General features: G+C 38.8%; 1 pseudogene; it reads right to left on the reverse strand.

Moving 5' to 3' along the window:
* Window positions 1-392: 392 nt before the first annotated feature.
* The window catches only part of LOC122124913, a 56,084-nt pseudogene continuing 33,614 nt past the window's right edge, over window positions 393-22,862 (reverse strand).

Raw genomic sequence — 22,862 nt, forward strand, 5'->3', positions numbered from 1 at the left:
CATATGCATAATATTTGCGAATATGGAGGGAATTAAGAAAAAACTGCAATGGCCAGAAGTAACTGGTTCCTTGAAAGAGAGCTGGTAGGTTCTTTGTTTGGCCTCTAAGCCTTTTAGCACAGTATTTTGTATTGCATTCAAACATATGAAGTTCTTAAAATGTAAAATCAGGACAAATAGTTAAAAATAAGGAAATTTTCCTAATAAAGTATCACAAACTGCATCTTTCAATTCAGAAGTACTTAACTTGAAATTTTTCTCACGTTAAATTGCCTTTTGTTCTAAGAGTTGATATTCGAAAATTCCTAAAGAGAATTTTTTTTTCTTTTCTTCCTTTTTAAGGAACCATAGTGAGGTCCATCTGTTTCTGCTGTGAGCTCTTTCTTCCACTTACTGCCCAGTTGCTGTCAATACTCATCCCCATACGAGACAAGCACCTCACATACTGCCTTGATGATATGACAGGTTTGGTAGAAGATCTACCTGTCGTACTGAAAGGCCCTCGGATTCTGATTCTCAGCTTACCTGCCACAGTTCATATACCTAAAGTTGAAGCAGGCACAGGAAGGAAGCATAAGAGGGTAAGTTTCTGCTCCCTTTGGATCTACTCCTAATACTCATCCACTCTAGAACTCTAAGTGCACTGTTTTCAAAGCCCAGTTCCAGACTTCTTTTAATCCTTATTTGTCAAAAATAGATTGATTTCCAGATTCTCTAAATTGAGTTAAAGTTTATGTCATAGATTTGGTTGGGGACATGTACTCTGTTTCTAGATTAGCACACATCATTTGACATTTGGCCCAAGTAATTTTCCTTAGATTGGACTCACTCATGCACCTGTCGCCACTATGTTCCCATAGAAATTCAGAGAACCCTTTGTCTTATAAAGACAATAGAGGGAAATTTGTTTATTCATGATGTCGTTTCATGATAAGACAATGGTTCCCCATGGCACAGGGCTGCAGGACATATCACAGATTCACTGCTTTCTGAACCTCACCACTGCTCCAACTCTACTTCTACGTGTTTGTGTGTGCCCTAATAGACTAAAGTTCTTTCTTGTAGGTTGTTAGGGCACTATGTAATTTGCAAAAACTAGGAAGAAAAATTATAGTTAAATACTCCTACAATGAAATTGTCATTTCTGTCTCCACATGTGTTTCGCAATTACTCAGGGAATATGATTTATTCAACTACTGAGGGTAATTCTTTGACTCGTATACAGTATGTGCTTTATAGATGCAGGATCTATGAATGAAGTTAGGCCTTTGCTTTTTCTTCTGATGTCTTAATTTTGTCTCTCATGGAAATCTTTATTTTGATACAGTACACATATATATGCATACATACATGCATACATACATACATACATACATAGCAGAGCTAATGATTGAACTCAGTAACTAAACTTAACTCTTGCAATACAATACTCTACCACTTGAACCACTAGCCCTTTTTGTGTTGTTTATTTTTGAGGTATTTTTTGTCTGTCCAGGGGCTTAAACTCTGTGCCTGAATGTCCTTCAGCTCTTCAACTCAAGGCAAGCGCTCTACCACTTGAGCCACAGGGCCGCTTTTGATTTTCTGGTGGATTATTGGAGATAAGAGTTTCACAGCCTTTCTTCCATGGGCTGGATTTGAACCATGATACTCATATCTGAGCTTTCTGAGTAGCTACTTCCAGGTTTGAGCCACCAATGTGCAGTTTATTTTTGAGGTATTATTTCCCCTGCTGTCCTGGGTTGCCATCCTGCTTGTGCTGGCCTGGGTTGCCATCCTGCTTGTGCTTGCCTGGGTTGCTGGAGATACTTCACTTTATCCAGCCATTGTACTTCCACTGTAGCTGGGATAACAAATGTGCACCAACGTGCTCAGCCATTGGAAGTAATTGGGGTCTTATAATCTTTTATGCTAGGACTGGCATCAGACTGAGATCTCATCATCTCTATCTCAAAAGTCCAAATTAAAGGTTGAGCTATGGAACCCAGCTATACTATTCATATTTTTATTTCTTTTCCCTCAAATATTCATAATTTTGAAAGCACCAAGTACAGCAAAAGAAAAATGGAGATATGGGAATCCATTGAGAAAGCTGTGATGATCACAGTGCAAGTCTTGTGAGGAGAATATCTTCTTAGGAACCATGAAAATGACTGCTGGACTCACTCCAGATGGCCGGGGTTTTATCTTTTGCATCTACACATAGCGTTTCTCCTTTTTGTGATCTGAGTTTCAGAAAGTCAAGCTAAAGGCTTTTGAGTAATAATCGGCAAAATCACATTACTTGAGTCCAGTGATGCTCTTTGAGCCTGCATGGATTCAGCAGTTGTGAACACATAGGATGCCGTCTACACATCTGAGGGGATTTATCATAGTCCTAAATGAGGCTCCTTAAGCATGGATGCACTTTGCCTCTAACACACTCTGTTTATATGCACTATACTTTGATCCTAAATCAGAATGTCCATGTTTATGCAGATTCCACAAACACATACAACTATTTTGTCCATGTCCTAGCAATGTTTCATTGGAGGCACAGGGGGACACATGGAGTTAGAGAAAGTGGGGAAAGGGAGGGCATTTCTTACCATCCAGGAGTACCTATTGTCTGCATCTTCATCTTCTATGATCTAGCCCTCATAGGGGCTAAAGTGCAAACCCAATGGCAGATCAGATTCCTCATTCCATACTCTAAGCCAAGCCTCAGGAATACTGTACTGACGAATTCTCAGCCCAGTGGGCAGACTGAGGACTGAATGGTCATAATGCCCCTTGTCCACCACATTGTCTCTTACAAATATAGGTGGCCCATGAACAGTGTAGCTGTTGATGAAGAAGTTCTGACACTGCTCACAATCTCAGGCAAGAGCAGCAAAAATTAGTAAAGAAATATGTACATTCAGGGGCTTGGAAGGTGGCTCAGTAGTAGAGCGCATGCCTTGCATGCCAGAGGCCCTACGTTCGATTCCTCAGCACCACATAAGAAAAAAGAAAAAAAGCTGGAAGTGGTGCTGTGGCTCAAGTGGTAGAGCGCTAGCCTTGAGCTGAAGAGCTGAGGGATAGTGCCCAGGCCCAGAGTTCAGGCCCCATGACCAGACCCCAAAAAAATAAAGAAATATGTACATTCTCAGATTTAACAATCATGAGAAAGAGCACAGAATGCATATCATTGTCACTTAGTTCTTCATGTGAAGTTACTAGAGTAAACTAGTAATTGGGGGCCAAAAATGACCTGATGAATTATTATAAAAGCACATTTGCCTTCTGTTTGACCAAGCACAGAGGGTTACTTACACAGGTAATCATCATCCTGGGGTTTACAGATATCTCCATAAGCATAACTCTTTCTTTCCTGTAGGCTGTATATGCTCATTTTTACCTCCTTTTTCCTACGTCCATGTTAAAAATCAATGGTTAGTTAAGTTGGGGATCAACAATGTTTGTCCCTATTTCTTCAGAAAAGTAAAATCTCTTACTACAAAATTATCATCTATTCTTCTCACATACTCTGGTCCCCCATTAACCTTTGACTCAGAGATACAAAGACTTCACTTTAACATTAACTACAGGTTTCTAATTCAATTTTAAGTTTTTACCATTCCCATTTTCATGTTTAATTTCTACTTCATTAAATTTCTTATAAAGTGGTCATTGATGAATTTATTCATTCAGAATATTTGTTGAGGGTATGTTAAGTATTGAGCAAAGACCTGGACATACAGGATTGAAAATGTGTGGTCACAGATTTAGTAGACACTTTGCGTGTATCTATTATTTTACCTTTTACTTATCGTTTTCAGACAACATGCAGGCTGTACATATTTTTCTTGCCAGTCCTGGGGCTTGAACTCATGGCCTGGGCACTCTCCCTGTGCTTCTTTTGCTCAAGGCTAGCACTCAACAACTTGAGCCACATTACCACCTCTGGCCTTTTCTGTTCATGTGGTTCTAAGGAATAGAACCAAGGGCTTCATTCATACAAGACACATACGCTACAACAAGCCACATTCCCAGTGCAGTCTGTGCATCTTTATCCATGTTCTTCAGATTAACATTCAGAAGTTCAGGGAGATTGTAAAATGTGTCATGGCGTAAGTGCCTCCATGTGGATAATAACCCAAGTGTGTAACTTCATTGTCAAATTCTTATGTGCTGCTCATTGGAAACCTAATTACTAGTTCCACAGCTTAGTTCAGCCTATGTTTGAACTTTCCAAAGTCCACCTCACATAGTCAGATTCCCCTCATCAACCTTGCTAGAATTTCCAAAATTAGTAAATTTCCCAAGTTATTTTCTCTTACCCAAGTTTTGTTTGCAGTATTGTCCTTGTGTATTTGCTTCTCCAGGAGTGAACACTGGTTTCTGTGCCTCTTCTAATCCACTTGACTTTGAGAAATTTATAATTCCTGAGAACTTCTTCAAACTAGGTTCCTTACCTAAGGTTGTCTTGGGCATTCCCTTCAATGAAAGTCACATATAGAATTAGAATCTAATTCCTAAGGCTTTCATCTCCTATCAGTTTTCTCTCAAATCCATATAAGTTAGACTGAGGGAGGGAGAGCACTTGAGAATACAAACCGAAGAGCAAACAAGGTCTGTGAATGAAGGAAATGAAGCTTGGAAGAAGACATGTCTAATGGAGACATTTAATGAAAGAGAACACGGGGAAAGTGGAGAATTACAAAACTTGGCTGGAAAAAGATATGACAGAGCAGTGAGAATAGGAAGAAATTATTGGCAGAAATCTATATGGACAATTAAGTACATTCAAATTGCAACTAGGTATAACAGATGACTTTGAAATTAGTTTGACTTTTTTCTATGTAATTTTGCCTGAAAAAGTATGTACCATATAATAATTGTATAAATTGGTATACATGTCTGTTTTTGATGTGATAAGGTAAAAAAAATGTGATACGGTAAAAAAAGAAAATGTTCATCAGGCAGACTATAGTGACTCGTGATTGTAATCCTAGCTATTCAGTAGGCTGAGATTTGAGGATTAAGGTTGGAAGCCAGCCCAAGCAGTAGTAAGACTCATATCCACTTAACCACCATAAAAGCCAGGAGTGGTATAGTGGTTTAAGTTGTTGAGTGCTGGCCTTGCTAGCACAAAAGGAAGGATCTGGAACAGTGATTAGGTGCTGATTGTAAGTCTCAGGCCCAGCACCAAAAAAATTTCACCAAAGAATCTTGTGAATTATTAAAATACAGCATCAATGGGACTAAGCATTTCTTTCTGCTTTTTTTTTTTCCAGTCCACGGCCTGGGCCCTTTCCCTGAGCATCTTTGGCTTGAGGCTAGCACTTTACCACTTGAGCCACAGCGCCATTTTCAGCTTGCTTTTCCTGTTTATGTGGTACTAAGTAATCAAACTGAGGGCTTCATGCAACCATGCAACCATGCAACCATTAAGCTACATTCCAAGCCCCTAATCATTTGTTTTTGAGCTCTGATATAAATTTACTTTCTGTGACATCTCTAGTTGAAATAAATTAGTTGAAATTGAATTTGAAGATGTTAACTTCAGTATTTCTCGAGCCTGTTACTTTTACTTAAATTTCCAAACTGATTAATTATTTCATATATTGATTATAACTTGTTGTTTATCCTGAAAATATTGAGGGGGGTTCAGTTGAGACCTCAGACATCTGAAGAAAGATCAGTTATTTTCCAACCACTCAAAAGACTCACATGTAAAGGCTACAGCTAAACAAACAACTATGGAAAGTTCCAGAATCAGCTAACTAAAGCTCAGAAGAGGGGACCAATCCTCCTCTTCCTCACAGAATTGAGATTTGAAATTAGCCTCAGAAGGATATGTATCTATGTGAAATATTAAGTCACTTTTTTTAGTTGTCACTTCTAAGCCATCAAATTTGAAACTCCTTAGGGCTGGGCGCTGCTTCTTAACAGAAGTGTCCTTTTACAATAGAAGGAATTTTCTGGGTATCAGTAAACTTTCCTTAAAACTTACAAATAGTGTGGATTTATTGGTGCATTTATCAGTTTGGTAAAACAAAATAAAGAGAGGTTGGAACAGAGATTGGAACAATCATTTAGTGAATGGTGTGAAGGTGTATGGTAAGATAGCTAAGACTTATAATGCTGTGTAAGTATTTATGAACTTGTAAGTGCCTTTAGAGAAAATGTATTGGTAGACTTCACCACCACTAGGTGTTATCTCAGACACAATACATTTTTAGGTTTCAGTTTTCTCATCACGTAAGTGATTATAGTTTACTATTTGCCTCATTATGTTGTTGTAGTATTCAAATATATTTGTTCATGGGACATTTAAAATAAAGTCTAAAATATTGTGAAAATAAAATAAGTGGTAGTGATTATTGTGGATATGAATTGAATCTTAGAATGAATATGATAAGAACAGAAGAGATCAGGAAAAGGAAGCAGATGTTCCTAGGGCTTCTTCTCTTACTTGGAACCATGAAGAAAGTTTACTCATCAATAGAATTTGGGAGACATTTATCTTCTGACGCTTACTCTGTTCGGTTCTGAAGGTCACCCAAGAAGGTTTGACTAAAAGTGATGAGGAATCGGAATTTTGGTTACAAAATATCTCCAAGCTGTGGATTCTCATTTTTGATAGCAAATCTCAGTCAGAGAGAAAAGACTATTTTAGGAAAATGTTTTCTGAATTATCATTAAGGCTTGTCCTTATATTTTTTCTTAAATTTCTTCAAACCTAGACAAAACCCATCTTTGCTTCACTCTGTGTTCATAAGCTATCTGTTATAATTTAGTTGACATTTGGTGACAAGAAACACTAAGCAAATTAGGAACAAGAGGGAAAGATTATTTAGTTAAATAGCATACATCATGGTCAACTTAGTTTCATTTCAGTGGTGAAGGATTGTTTAACACACATAAATCTTTAAGCACAATGCAGCACATAAGCAGATCAAGGACAAAATTCACACAGTCATTTCTCTGGATGCAGAAAAAGCCTTTGACAAAAGTAAACATTCTTTTTTTATTTGGTCAGTTGTGGGGCATGACCTGTGGGCCTGGATGCTATCCCTCAGCTCTTCAGCTCAAGGCAAGCATTCAATCATTGAGGCACAGCACTACTTCCAGTTTTCTGGTCATTTATTGGAGATAAGAGCTTCACGGACTTTCCTGCCCGGGCTGGCTTTGAACTGTGATCCTCAGAGCTCAGCCTACTGAGAAGTCAAGATTACAGGTGTGAGCCACCAATGCCCAGCTAAAGTCAGCATTCTTTTATCATAAAAGCCTTGAAGAAACTAGTGATACTGGGTATATATCTCGATAGGATTATGGGTATATGTGAAAAATTAAATCATTTCTGCTAATAGCAGGAATGACACAAATGTCTATTTTTTCACTTTTTTCCCATATTGAATGCAATCAAGCCACAGAAATAAGCAAAGAGAAAGAAATAAATAGGACAAAAGGGAAGAAAACATTTTAATTATGCTTGTTCACAGATAACATGATCCTGTATTTAAAAGATCCTAAAAATTTCCACAGAAAAATTCTAGATCTTATAAATGCTATTGGAAATGTGCCGGAATATATGATCAACATGTAAAAATCATTAGCTTGTCTGCCAACAATGAACAGTCTGGAAAAGAAATCAGAAAAATCACAATAGTCTCAAAAAATTAGCTTAAGATTGTGCTTAACTAATGAAGTAAAAGACTTCTATAATGAAAAGTATAAAACCTCAAATAGAACTGAAAGCCAACCTGGGCAAGTAAGTTTGTGAGACTCTTATTTCCAATTAAGCACCAGAAAATAGGAAGTGGTGCTGTGGTTCAAGTGGTAGAGTGCTCACCTTGAGTTGAAGAGGTCAGAGAAACACTCAAGGCAACTGTCAGGACTGACAATGATGATATTGATGATGATGATGATGATAATGATAAACTTAAAAATGGGCACTATGGATTGCATTTCATTCTTTCAAAATTATAAGATGAATTCCCAATCCTCAAAATATTATTTGGAGATGGAGCCTTTGGTAGGTAATTAGGGTAAGATGACATCATGGAGGTGAGGCCCCAGATGGATTTAACTTTCACAGAAAAAGAAAAGAAAGATCCTTTCCATCTCAACTGTTCTTCCTTTCCCAGTTATGAACATACCAAGATTTCATGTAGATACACAATGAGATATAGGCCATCTACAAACCTAAAATAGATCCTTCATCAGAACCCAGTCACACTAGCATACTGGTTTGAGCTTTCAAGCTTTCAGAAATATGAGAAATAAATTTTTATTTAATTAACTCACTGTATACTATTTTGTTATGGCAGACTAAGTTGAACACACAATGAGAAAAACACTGGAATTCACCGTTTTTACAAAGAAGATACATAAATCTTTGTATGTGGCTAACAAATGTATGAAAATATGCTCAATATTACTAAACAGTAGGGAAATGTAAGTAAAATGTCAATGACTCCTTAGGATGCCTACCATAAAAATAAATAAAATGATGCTGGATGCTGGGCACTGGTGGCTTTCGCCTGTAATCCTAGCTATTCAGGAGGCTGAGGTCTGATCATGGAGCAAAGCCAGCCTAGGCAGGAAAGTCTGTAAAACTCTTATCTCCAATAAACCACCAAAACACCAAAAGTGTCGCTATGGCTAAAGTGGTAGAGCACTAGCTTTCAGCTAAAGAACTGAGGGACAGCACCCAGGCCCAGAGTTCAAGCCCCATGACCAACAAAATAATGGGACCTTTGTTCGCTGCTAGTAGAGATATAAAATAGTGCAGTTGCCTTGGGAAACAGTATGAAAAGCACTCTAAAAATTAAAAGCATAACTAGCTTATTATCTAGCAATCCAATTTCTGATATACATAGAGACAGGAAGGAAGGAGGAATGGAAAGAAGTAAGGAAACAAGGAATGTAAATAGATCCTAAATAGATATTGGCACATTCAGCATAACTGCAGCATTATTAATACTATTGACAGTTGTAAAGAGGTTGCATAGGAAAACATAGACATTATATATGAGTTCCAAATTACATAACCATATAAAGGAAGAACAGTTAAGGTTCACTTGTCTTTTCCCAGGTTTATCCAATGTGAATAACATAGACAGGGGTAACATTTCCACAGTCTATCATGGATCTTTGGCACAGAGTACATTGCAGATTCCATGTTCAATTCAAATCAAAGACATCAGGCTGCAATCTTGTGATTTCTGTCACCATTCTCTCTGTCTGGTCTGTTCTTTCTATGTGAACTCTCCAAATGAGGGCATTTGACCACATAACTCCTCTGTGATATATAAGTGCATACCACACTGGAAACCCTTCAAAAGCACAATCTTACTTGGGTCAATTTGACCAACAGAAGAATAATACCAAAATCTTGAACAGAGAATCAAGTAGAAATGGATCAATATCGCCATGACTCCATCTCTCAACTTCATTAGGAAATTGGTTCTATTTTTGACAGTTTCCATTTTTGTTGAGATTGTTCAATGTCTTTCTCTGCGTGGCTATTTCACTAAATGGACTACCTTCCATGGTCTTTCATGAGATTGCAAATGACTGCAAATAAGTCAATAAATATATGTGTTCCAGGTGTTAGATAGAAAATCAATGCGTCAAGAAAACATGGAATATAATAATGTATCAAATTGCTGTATGTACTTATCTACGCAATAGAAAGTGATGAGAATCACTTTTTACTTGAATTTTACCCTACTAAACATCTAGCAGAGTCCTACCTCTATCTATATCTCTCTCATCCCTTGGATTTTTGCAACCATCATCTAACAAGCTTCTCTTTTGCCAAGTTTCTAATTTTTACATTGCTATCAGAATTTTTACCAAAACTATTTTTAATAGTGATTTTGATAAGTTATCAGAAGAGAGCGAGGTTAAGGGACAGCAGTGGTGATAGAGAGATACTCATCTTCCTAACAACTCCACTTTCATCCTCCAGAAGAGTGAGAAAAATCAGGCTCTTACCATCATCCATACTGATATTTTATTATAACTCACTCAACAGAACAGCAGAATAAGTTAAGAGTGAGTCAATTACAAGTGGCTCATCTCCAGTGATTAATTAAGCACTGAAATAATTCTGGTGTTACTCTTCCATAACCAAAGGCAGAATTATCTTCTTTTTATTCACCATCCAAAGAAACCCAAAGTGGATCTATGGCTGAAGTGGTAGAGCAATAGCCTTGAGCAAAAATGTTTAAGGGCAGTTCCTAGACTCTGAGTTTAAATTGTAAGATTTATGTCCGCACACAAAGAAAATGTGTTCCCAAATATCTGTCCTTCCATGTTCTTTGAATGTTATATGAATGATCTAGGGATAAATGGTGTCCAGACAGATTTTAGGCTCGTGCACATTTTGTAATAAACAAGATCTTCCATTCAAAAACTGAACTGGAAGAAGTGTCATCTGTGTTATGAGGAATGGACCACACATACAGTGGAGACTTTAGGGGAGCAGTGGAGAAATCTTTGCTCTCATGTCCTGGGCTTAACTCAGGACAGTTTTCACATCTATTGTTCCCCAAAGCACTTGGTGATCATCTGACTCCAGGCTCAAAGGGCTGGAACTCTTATTTATGAGAAGAGTTTATAAAATTAACATGAGAAGTCATTGCTTATTATAGAGACACAAGTCAACAACTTTATGCTTTTAATCACTCTGCATGCCTGAAAGTAATAATGCTCATCACTTGTGTCCAAATCCTTTGAATAATATTCAAGTATATATATCCTACTCAAAACAATGAAAGGATAGGAATTCTTGGTTCAGTGAATGCTTAAGAGTAAAGAAAGATTTCCCATTACACCTAGGTTACCTCTGCAATGATGGATTTCTCTTTATAAATTACGGAGATCTGTGACAACAATTCTCCCACATTGGGTTTCTTTTCTGTGTTAATGTTCCAATGCTTGCTGAAGGTTGACATCCACTTGATAGACTTCCTCTAATGCTTACTTTTACGGAGATTATGTTGTGTGTCCAAGTCTTTGATACCTGTTGAGATATAACTTTTTGCTGAATGTGTTTCTATATTTGTTGGATTTACAGTTTCTGTCGTGGATTTTCTCAATTTCACTGAGGACTGACTTCAGATTAAATGTCATTGAACATTTGTTCCATTCATTATATTTCGTTTCTCCTATATGTCAGTTCTCTGATCAACAATGAGGTATGCCTCCCAGATGAAAGTCTCTACACACTGGTAATGTTCATCAGGTTTCTCTCCTGTCTGTGTTCTATAAATTAACGTGAATGTGTTTTCTCCTGTGTGTTTCTGATGCAAACAGAGGGATGAACTTAAAAAAAAAAAACACATTTGTTGCATTGATAGAATTTCTCTCATTTGAATGTTCAGTGAAGAACGCTCAGCTGAGCCTTCTGGGTAAAAGGCTGTAAAGTTGCTGCATTCATGAGACTTCTCTCCTGTGTTGGTGCTCTGATGCAAACTGAGTTTTCTTCCAGGCGAAAGACTTTCCACATTTATTACACTCCTAAAATTTCTCACCTGTGTGAATTCCATTATGCTTACTGAGGTCTGGACTCTGGTTGAAGGATATTTCACACCTGTTACATTCACAAAATTTCTCTGCTGTGTGTCTTCTCTGATGATCAGTAAGTTCTGCTTCCGGGTACAGACTTTCCACACTTAATACATTCAGAAGCTTTCTTTCCTGTGTGTGTGTTTTTGATGGACGTTAAGGTCTGCCTTCTCAGTAAAAGATTTTCCACACAGGACACATTCATAAGGTTTCTCTCCTGTGTTTCTTCTGTTTTTATTAAGTAAGGTTTGCCTTATGGGTGAAAGATTTTCCACACTGGACACATTCATATGGTTTCTATCCTGTATGTGTTCTCTGATGTTTGTTAAGGTGTACCTTCCAAGTGAAAGAATTTCCAAACGTTACAATCATAAGGTTTCTGTCCAGTTTGTCATCTCTGATGGACAGTAAGTGGTGCCATCTGGGTGACAGACGTTACATATTTTTCATATTCATAAACTTTTTCTCCTGTGTGTTCTCTGATGGAGTGTAATGTGTGCCTTCTGGGTGAGAAACATTCCTAAGGTTTTTCTTATGTGTGTCTTTTCTGATGATCAGTAAAAGTTGCCTTCCAGGTGAAAAAAGTTGCAACCTTGATACATATATAAGATGTCTATCCTGTATTTTTTCTGTGATGATTAGTAACAGCTTCCTTCCAGGTGAAGGATGTTACATACTCGATACATTCATAAGGTGTCTCTACAGTGTGGATTCTCTGATGGATGTGAAGGTCTGTCTTTTGGATGAAAGACTTTACATACCTGATATAATCATAAGGTCTTTCTCCTGTGTGTCTTCTCTGATGATCGGTAAGGACTGCCTTCTTGGTAAAGGATTCTCCACACCAGTTAAAATCATCGGATTTCTCCACTGTGTGTCTTCTCTGATGGACAGTAAGTAGTGCCTTCTGGTGAAAGATTTTTCCACATTTGTTGCATTCATAAGGTTTTTCTCCTATATGTATTATCTGATGCAAAGTGAGGTATGACTTTAGCCAGAAAGACATGCCACATTTATTGCATTCATAAGTTCTCTCTTTTTTTTAATTTAATTTTATTTTATTTGTGAACATACTGTACAGAGGGGTTAGAATTACATGGGCAGGATAATGCATACATTTCTTATCAAGCATTGCAGCCTCCTCTTTGTTTACCCTTCACATCCCTTCCCAGCATCCCCCCTCCCCCCCAATCCCAGTCCTTCTCCCCCCCCCCCCACCACCAACCGACGTTGTAAAGCTCTTTTTGGACATGACAACTTGTACTTCTCATTCTTGAAACAGGTCCACCTGTATCCTTAAACGACTTGTTTTTCCCCATCTCCTCCACAAGTTATACAGACATCAAATATAGTGAAAGCAGGGGTTATACTGTGGGGAGAGACATACAAAGCAACAAAGAAATAATCTTATAAATGCATGAAAGAAAAAAAACATTAAGATACATATCTAAGGGTTCATTTTCCTAACATCACATTATCTGACCTTTTCGGCTTGACTCATACATATACTAGATATTGCAAATAAGGGAAATCATGGGACCTATGTTTCTTTGGGCCTGGCTTACTTCACTAAATATAATTTTTTCCAAGTTTTTCCATTTCCAAACAAATGGGGCAATGTTATTCTTTCTGATGGAGGCATAAAATTCCATTGTGTATATATACCACATTTTCTTGATCCATTCATCTACTGAGGGGCATCTGGGTTGGTTCCATATCTTAGCTATGGTAAATAATGCTGCAATAAACATAGTTGTGCTGGTAGCTTTAGTGTGGTCTTGTTTGTAAACATTTGGGTAAATGCCCAAAAGTGGGATTGCTGGGTCATAGGGGAGCTCTATGTGAAGTCTTTTGAGGAACCTCTATACTGCTTTCCAAAGTGGTTGAACAAGTTACATTCCCATCAACAATGAAGTAAGGTTCCCTTCTGTCCACATCCCCTCCAGCATCTGTTGTTGTTAGAGTTCTTGATTTTTGCCATTTTAACTGATGTGAGGTGGTATCTCAATGTTGTTTTGATTTGCATTTCTTTTATGGCTAGGGATGTTGAACATTTCTTCATGTGTCTATTGGCCATCATGCTTTCTTCTTCAGAGATGTTTCTCTTTAAGTCTTTCGCCCACTTATTTATTGGGCAGTTGTTTCTTTGAGGATTTGTTGTTGGGAGATTTAATTTTTTGAGTTCCAAGTATATTTTAGATATGAGACCCTTGTCCGTTGTATGGCTAGTAAAGATCTTCTCCCAATCCCTGGGCTTTCTATTGATCTTGCCAGCTATGTCCTTTGCCATGCAGAAGCTCTGCAACTTTATGCAATCACGTTTGTCCAACCATTCTTTGATTTGTTGTGTTTCTGGGTCTCTATTCAGAAAATTTCGGCCTGAGCCAAGGAGACCTAGGGTTTCTCCTATTCCATCCTGTAATGTTTTCAGAGTGTCTGCTTTGAATTCGAGGTCTTTAATCCATTTGGAATTGATTCAGGTGCAGGGTGATATATAAGGATCTAGCTTTAGTTTTCTACAAGTAGTTAACCAATTGTGCCAGTACCATTTACTGAAGAGGCTGTCTTTCTTCCATTCTATTGTTTTAGCCCCCTTATCGAAGATTAGATGGCTGTAGGTGTGTAGGTTCATTTCTGGGTTTTCAATTCTATTCCATTGTTCCTGAGGTCTGTTCTTATGCCAATACCAAGCTGTTTTGATTACTATGGCTTTATAGTAGAGTTTGAAATTTGGTATTGATATTCCTCCAGCAGTGTTCTTTCCATTGAGGAGCGTTTTTCCTATTCGGTGTCTTTTATTGCTCCACATGAATTTTTGGATTGCCTCTTCTATTTCCTTGAAGAATGAGGTTGGAATTTTGATAGGTATTGTGTTGAATTTGTAGATAGCCTTGGGAAGTATTGACATTTTCACGATGTTAATCTTTCCAATCCAGGAGCATGGGAGGTTTTGCCATTTTTTAAGTTCTGTGTTGATTTCCTTTTCCCAGATTTTAAAGTTTTCATCATAGAGGTCCTTCACTTCTTTAGTTAAGTTAATTCCTAGGTATTTTATTTTTTGTGGGGCTATTACAAATGGAGTTGCTTTCCTAATTTCATCCACACTTTTCTTATTGTTGGCATACAGAAAAGCCATTGATTTTGGGAGGTTAATTTTATACCCTACTAATTTGCCAAAGTTTTGGATCAGCTTGAGTAATTTGGGCCTGGAGTCTATGGGATTCTTTAAATACAAGATCATGTCGTCTGCAAAGAGGGAGAGATTTATTTCTTCTTTCCCTATTTGGATCCCCTTTATGTCTGCATCTTGTCTTATGGCTGTAGCTAGGCATTCTAATACTAGATTGAAGAGAAGTGGAGAGAGTGGGCATCCTTGTCTTGTTCCTGAGTTAAGAGGAAATGGCTTTAGTTTTTCACCATTAAGTATAATGCTGACTGTAGGTTTGTCATATACAGCCTTTATTGTATTGAGGAATGTTCCATGGATTCCTAATTTTTCCAAAACCTTCATCATAAAGGGGTGATGGATCTTGTCGAATGCTTTTTCTGCATCTATTGAGATAACCATGTGGTTCTTATTCTTGCTCCTGTTGATGTGATGAATAATGTTAATTGATGTGCATATATTGAATCAGCTTTGCATCCCTGAAATGAACCCTGTTTGATCGTGGTGTATGATTTTTTGGATGAGTTGTTAAAGTCGATTGGCCAAAATTTTGTTGAGAAGTTTTGCATCAATGTTCATCAAAGAAATGGGTCTATAGTTCTCTTTTTTGATGAGTCCCTGCCTGGTTTTGGGATGAGGGTTATGATGGCTTTATAGAATGTGTTCGGTAGTGAGCTTTCTCTTTCAATATCATTGAAGAGTTGGAGGAGTATTGGTGTGAGCTCTGCTTTGAAGGCCTTGTAAAATTCCATTGTAAAACCATCTGGTCCTGGATTTTTCTTAGCTGGGAGTTCTCTTATTGCTGTTTCTATTTCAATGCTTGATATGGACCTGTTAAGATGGTTTAACTCATCTTGGTTTAGTTTTGGCATATCAATATTTGGGAGGAAAAGTCCATTTCTGTCAAGTTCTCAAACTTATTAGTATAAAGTTTTGAGAAGCATTCCATTATAATGTTCTGAATCTTGGTTGTTTCCGTGGTGATGTTTCCATTCTCATCTCTGAGTTTATTAATTTGGGTGTGTTCTCTTCTTTTTCTGATAAGATTTGCTAAGGGTCTGTCAATTTTGTTAAGTTTTTCGAAGAACCAACTCTTTGTTTTGTTGATTCTTTCTATAGTTATTTTGGATTCTAATTCATTCAGTTCGTATTTAATTTTGATTATTTCTTTCCATCTACTGGATTGGGGTTTATCTTGCTGCTCTTTTTCAAGGAGGTTTAGATGAGTCATTAAATTGTTGGTTTTAGATCTCTCCAATTTGTTGATGTAGGAGCTCAGAGCTATAAACTTGCCTCTGAGTACTGCTTTTGCTGTTTTCCAGAGCAGCTGTAATTTGTATGTTCATTTTTGTTGAATAGCATGAACATTTGAATTTCCTTTCTAATCTCTTCCATGACCCACTCGTGATTCAGCAGTGTGTTGTTCAGCCTCCATGTGATACCGGACTTTCTTTGGTGGCTTTTTGTGTTGAGTTCTAATTTTATTCCCTTGTCGTCAGAGAGAATGCAAGGTATAACTTCAATGTTTCTGAATTTGGGCAAGTTTGCTTTGTGGCCTAAAATGTAGTCTATTTTAGAAAATGTTCCATGTGCTGCTGAGAAAAACGTGTATTCTGATGCTGCTGGGTGAAATGTTCGGTAGATATCTGTTAAATCTAGTTGATCTTTGCAGCTGTTTAGATCTGTGCTTTCTCTGTTGAGTTTTTGCCTAGTAGATCTATCTAGTGGGGAGAGTGGTGTGTTAAAATCCCCAACAATTAATGTCCTTGGATTTATGTGGGATTTGAGGAAAAGTAGTGTTTCTTGGATAAATTTGGGTGCTCCATTGTTTGGCGAATAGATATTTCGAATTGTAATATCCTCCTGAAAGAGAGATCCCTTAATTAGTATGTAGCGACCTTCTTTATCTCTCCTCACAAATTTTAAGTCTATTTTATCTGATATAAGGATTTCAATTCCTCCTGTTTTTGGGGGCTGTTGGCTTGGTAGATTTTGTTCCAACCTTTAACATTGAAAATGTGTTTGTTTTTACAGGCAAGATGTGACTCCTGAAGGCAGCAGATAGAAAGGTCTTGTTTTTTAATCCAACTAGACAGTCTATGTCGCTTAATTTGAGAGTTCAGTCCGTTAACGTTAAGAGATATGACTGAGAGTTATTTGGGACATCCTGCCATGTTATCCACCTTCTTGGGGGTTGCAAAAACTGGGTTCTTCCTATGGTTCTTGTATTCTCAGTTTGGGTGCAGTTTCTTGGCCTTTACTGTGGTCTTGTTGGTTTTCTATGTGTAGGACATCTTTAAGAATCTTTTGCAGGGCTGGTTTGCTGGAGATGTATTGTTTCAATTTTTCTTTGCTATGGAAGGTTTTTATTTGGCCTTCAATTATGAAGGAGAGTTTAGCTGGGTACAGTATTCTTGGTTGATAGTTGTTTGTTTTTAGGGCATGGCATACATCATTCCAGGCTCTTCTTGCTTTGATTGTCTCCGCTGAGAAATCTGAGGTGATTCTAATTGGTTTCCCTTTATAGGAATCTTTTCTCCTTGACAGCTTTAAGGATCTTTTCCTTGTTCTGAGTTGATCCTGTGTGGATTATAATGTGACTGTGTGATCTCCTATTCTGGTCTGGTCTGTTTGGAGTTCTAAAAGCTTCTTGTATCTGAATAGGCCTATCTTTTTGCATGTTTGGGAAGTTCTCTGATAGGGTCCTGTTAAACAAATTTCCTATACCATTAACTTCTGTTTCTAGGTGCTCCTCTACACCCATTATCCTTAGATTAGGCCTTCTGATGGTGTCTTCCAAGTGTTGGATAGATCTATCATATTTCTTGGACTTTCTTGGATGGTTGTATGTTCTTTCTCTATAATATCTAGGCTGCCTTCAATCCCTGAGATTCGATCTACTGCATGGTTTAACCTGCTGTCAAAACTTTCTACTTAGTTTTTTACCTCTTTTCCTTCTAATTGGTCAGCTTTGATGGCTTCAAAATCTTTTTTTTAATTTAATTTAATTTTATTTTTGAACATACTGTACAGAGGAGTTACAATTTCATGGGCAGGATAATGCGTACATTTCTTAACAAGCATTGCAGCCTCCTCCTTTGTTTACCCTTCACATCCCTTCCCAGCCTCCCCCCTCCCCCCCAATCCCAATCCTTCTCTCTCACCCCCTTCCCCCACCCCACACTGACATTGTAAAGCTCGTTTTGGACATGACAACTTGTACTTCTCATTGTTGCAACAGGTCCACCTGTATCCTTAAACAACTGGTTTTTCCTCATGTCCTCCACAAGTTATACTGACATCAAATATAGTGAAAGCAGGGCTTCAAATTCTTTGTTGAAGTTTTGTTTTAGATCTTGTATGAACATCTTTACTTCTTTAATTTGATCTTCAGTGTTTATTCTCAAATCACTTAGTTGATTGGTTATGGTTTCCTTGGACTCCAATTCCTTCTGTTGGGTTCCATTCAGCATTCCCTTTGTGGTCTCCCTGTCTTCCTTCAGCTCTTTGTTAATGGATTCCATGAATGCCTTTAGTGATCTTTGTGTATTCTCTTCCTGCTCTCTCAATTCCTGTATTACTCTTTGATTAGCTTCCTCCCGTTCGTGGGATTCCTGCAGTTCTCTTTGAGTGTTCTCAGCCTGTTCACGCCATTCCTGCCTTTCTCTTTGAGTATTCTCAAGCTGGCCACGCAAGTCCTGTATCAGTTTTTGAGTAGCTTCCTTATGCTTATGATATTCCTCTGTGAACTTTTGGATTGCCTCCTCTCTCTCCCTATCATGCTCATACAGAGTGCTTTGTATGCTTTCAATCTTTTGATTTATCATGTTTGCCAGCAGTGCTTGTAGAGCTATTTGGGAATTCTCCTCTGGATTATTCATTATCTGTTCTGTCCCCTGATTATCAAGATTGGGAATTGAGATACCCGGATTTGCCATTTTTCTTGTGTTTTTCCGGCTTACTCTTCCCATTTGAGATGAAAATAGCACAAGTTTTGTGCTAGAACTTTATCATAAGGCAAGCATCAACCCAAGTCTGAATTTGCACAGTCAATAGTCTACATATACAATGTAGTTCAACAGATAAATCTATTCAACATCAAACAACTATAGGTTAATGTGCTACAAACCGCAAAGAAGAATTTGGAAGACCAGAAATTATTAGGGTTAGGGAGAGACGTGGGTAAAAAAATAGGAATAGATTGATGTGGGGAGGCTCAGGAAGAGTTAACTAAGTCCTAATTTCAAAGCAGGAAATAGGTTGGGTAGGATGAAAGTAGAGAGAGAGAATAAAAGAAGAAACGGAATGGGAAAAGAAAAGAGACCAGAAAAGGTAGAAAGGTAAAAATTAATAAAATTATGTAGAATCGATAACAATCTATTTAGATAAGAACGTGAATTTATTGAGAGAAAGGGAGGGATATAATGGAGATGTGAAACACTTAAAAATAAAAATGCTTAAAATATTATATAGGTATAAAGAGATAGTACTGCTATTAAGGAATTTAAGTCTTAGAGGTTTTGACTTGAGTAATAAATTTGTGGATTAAGTGTGTACACAATGGGGTTAGGGTCTAATAGTGAACTACGGGTTTATCTGAGGATGTGCAGGACAAGTATTAAGTCACATAAAGAAGAACTAAAGAGAGGAGAAGGTGAAGAGGATAAGAAAGGAAGAAGAAAAAGATGAGAAGTTCAGTAGAGCTAAACAAAACACAAAAAGATGATTAAAAAAGAAAAAAAAGAGAAAGAAAACCAAAAAAGAAAGAAAAACGCACACTCACGTGTCCATAAATTAAAAATTATAAGAGGAAAAAAAAGTTTCTGGAAAACATTTTTTTTTCAAAAAAGGCAAAAATTAAAGATTAAAAAAGTTTTAGAAAAGAAAAAAAATTTTTTTATATATGGTACCAGAAATAAAAAATAAAAAAAAGAACAAGAAGAAGAAGAGAAAAAAAAAACAAAAACCTGCTTTGATTTTTTTGGGAGGAGTGGGAAAAATCCTGTATCTCCCTTGTGTCCGTAACCAGTCTCTTGTTGGAGTCTGGTCTGCTTGTGGTGCTGTGGCTTGGCTGGTTTCTTAAGTCAGTTTCTTTGAACAGGCAGAAAAATGCTCTGATTTACCCAGGATTTGGGGATCCTCCTCCCAGGCTAGTTCATTGGGAGGCAGATGTGCTTGCAGTATCAAAAAAGAGGGGGATAAAGGGATGACGCTAGTTTCTGGGTAGAGTTGAGGCCTTTCAACAGACAGTAGCTTTTCCAGGGCTAGTTTGTGAAAACCTCACAGAGCCCAGCCTGGAGCCATTCTCGGGGTTTCTGTTTACTGATTTTCAATTGATTGTCAAGGCTGCTAGAGGGAGGGTCAGCCTCTGGCTCTGATTTCCCAGTGAAGAAACCCGCTCCTAGGGCTGGCGCCCGAGCTGGGTGACTTTTCTCTGGGTGAAGCTGAGTCTGGCAGGTCACGCCGCCGTTAAGTTCTTCTGACCTGCTAAATGACTCGTTTTATTCCAAGGCCTGAGTTGGAGCTAGCAGCTCCTCCGAGCTTTGTCCGTATCCAAGATGGAGATCTCCGGTGCTGGGGGGGGAGGGGTGGCCTTACCCCCTCTGCTCCTTGAGAAGGAGTGAGGACATCAGGCTTCTACTCACACCGAGTCTTGGTTCTTGGGTCGTCTCTGGTCTGCGAACTGCAGGATGAAGATGTCTGCTCCTTGTCGGTTCTTGCTGGTGTTGATTAGAATCTGCTCACCTGCTGCGTCTGGCTCCTTCGTCCCGGACTATCTGTTCCTCAGGTATGGCTCCTGCGCTCGCCCGCCGCCGCCACAGCTGCTGCTGCCGCGGCGGCTGCTGGCAAGAGCTCAGAAGTGTCTCCTTGCCTGAGTTTCCCTGGTTGATGGAGATGTATTGTTTCAATTTTTCTTTGCTATGGAAGGTTTTCATTTGGCCTTCAGTTATGAAGGAGAGTTTAGCTGGGTACAGTATTCTTGGTTGATAGTTGTTTGTTTTTTGGGCATGGCATACATCATTCCAGGCTCTTCTTGCTTTGATTGTCTCCGCTGAGAAATCTGAGGTGATTCTAATTGGTTTCCCTTTATAGGAATCTTTTCTCCTTGACAGCTTTAAGGATCTTTTCCTTGGTCTGAGTTGATCCTGTGTGGATTATAATGTGACGGTGTGATCTCCTATTCTGGTCTGGTCTGTTTGGAGTTCTAAAAGCTTCTTGTATCTGAATAGGCCTATCTTTTTGCATGTTTGGGAAGTTCTCTGCTAGGATCCTGTTAAACAAATTTCCTAGACGATTAACTGGCAACCAATTCCCATAAGTACAGAGTTGCCTACATAGCATACTCCATTCTAGCTGAGACCCAGGACTTTCACAGCATAGGAAAACTGGTGCAACCATTGGCTTCTCATATCAGGATGAATCTTTTGGTAGTACTGGGATTTGAACTCAATGCCTAGCAGACTCAAGTGGTGGATGAGTCATAATGAGCACCCCAGCATGTGAGCCATTAAGCATCTAGGTCTTTCCTACAACCAGAGATCAAGCCCCAGTGGGCGCTATAGTAGTCATAAATTCAGAATTTAAACAGAGGATCTCTATTTCCATACATGGGTGGGCGGCATTTTGGGTTCAGTGTAGTTATTGTCTTTATCTGGTGTCTTACTCATTGATGTATTGTGTATTTTCTTGAGCATAGGATGACAGATATAACTGTGGTGACCTAGATGACAAGCTATTCCCATGAGTATAGAGTTGCCTATGCATTTTCCCTCCTAACTGCGACCCAGAACTTGCACAGCACAGAACAGGTGCAAGGAATGGTTTCTTACATCACGGTGAATTTTTGGAAGTTCTGTGATTCGAATTCGGGGCCTAGGAGGCCCAACTGCCCAATTTGTCCACATGAGCAAACCAGCCTGTGAGCCCCTAAGGAGCTGGGCTGTTCCCAGGAGCTGAGATCAAGCCCCAGGGAGGCCACATGAGTCCTCAATCCATCATTGAAACATGGAATGTATATTCACATCTGTGTGTGGACTGCCTCATGCATTGAGCGTAGTTATCCTCTCTATTTTGTATGCTATTCATGGATGTATTATGTATGTTCTTGAATATATATGACAGGTGTAACTGGGCTGACATGGATGACAACCTTTTCCCATGGCCTCAGGGTAGCCCATGCATTCTCCATCCTAGCTGAACCCCAGGACTCACACAGGAAAACAGGTGCAACGTCTGGCTTCTGACAGGATGAATATTTTGGCAGCTGGGATCTGAACTCAGCACCTAGCAGGCCCAATAGGCGAATGGGTCCACATAAGCACACCAGCCTGTGAGCCACTAAGGAGCTCGGCTGTTCCCAGGACCTGAGATCCAGTCCCAGCGGTAAGGCAGGGGGAGCACAATAGTCATCCATTCATAAGCTGAAGGTAGTAAGCAAATAAGTACATATCTATATAGAGTAGGAGAGATGGAGACCTGTGATTGAATCCAATCTACCCTGTGACTACCGATTCTTGGATCTTCCCCAATGCCTCCATTTAATGATTGTGATGATTATGGTCACACTACATCAACTCTTCAATAAAAATAATCGATACCCCATGAGTCTTGACTATCTTTTCCTACTCACATCCTTAGGAACTACTCATTCAAGGAAGAGATTGATCGTATTTCATGGCTCTTCTTAGGTCCAGAATTGAGTATCTCAGGAACTCCTGCCATTCCCTCAATGTAGGATGGCTGACGAGGATTCGACCTTGGGGCCTCCATTGCCCGGTCATCCTGTGGCTCCCCCAACAGCCAGCAGGCCTTCAGCCACACCAGGTCACCTTCAATCTGCAGTCCACCGGGTTCAGTCTTACCATGGACAGCATTCAAATGAAAATAAACCTAAAAACGCCAGTTGGAACTTCCCACCACTTTTTCCTCCTCTGGCTTTTAATTTTTTCCTACAAACCCTGGGGTCCTAGGATCCGAGGATGGGCTGTGGGTCCAGAGGCTGCAGCCTAGGATGATCGGACCTGAGGCAGATTTGCCACAACTTGAGTTCAAGCCCCAGGTCTGGCAAAAAATATTAAAAAATTGAAAAATTATGAATGAAGCACCCTAGCTCAGAATTTGCGCAATTTTACTGCCAGAGCTGGGATGTGAA

This window comes from Dipodomys spectabilis, unplaced genomic scaffold (genome assembly GCF_019054845.1).
Source record: "Dipodomys spectabilis isolate Male_0828 unplaced genomic scaffold, ASM1905484v1 ptg000254l, whole genome shotgun sequence".
Taxonomy (NCBI): Eukaryota; Metazoa; Chordata; class Mammalia; order Rodentia; family Heteromyidae; genus Dipodomys; species Dipodomys spectabilis.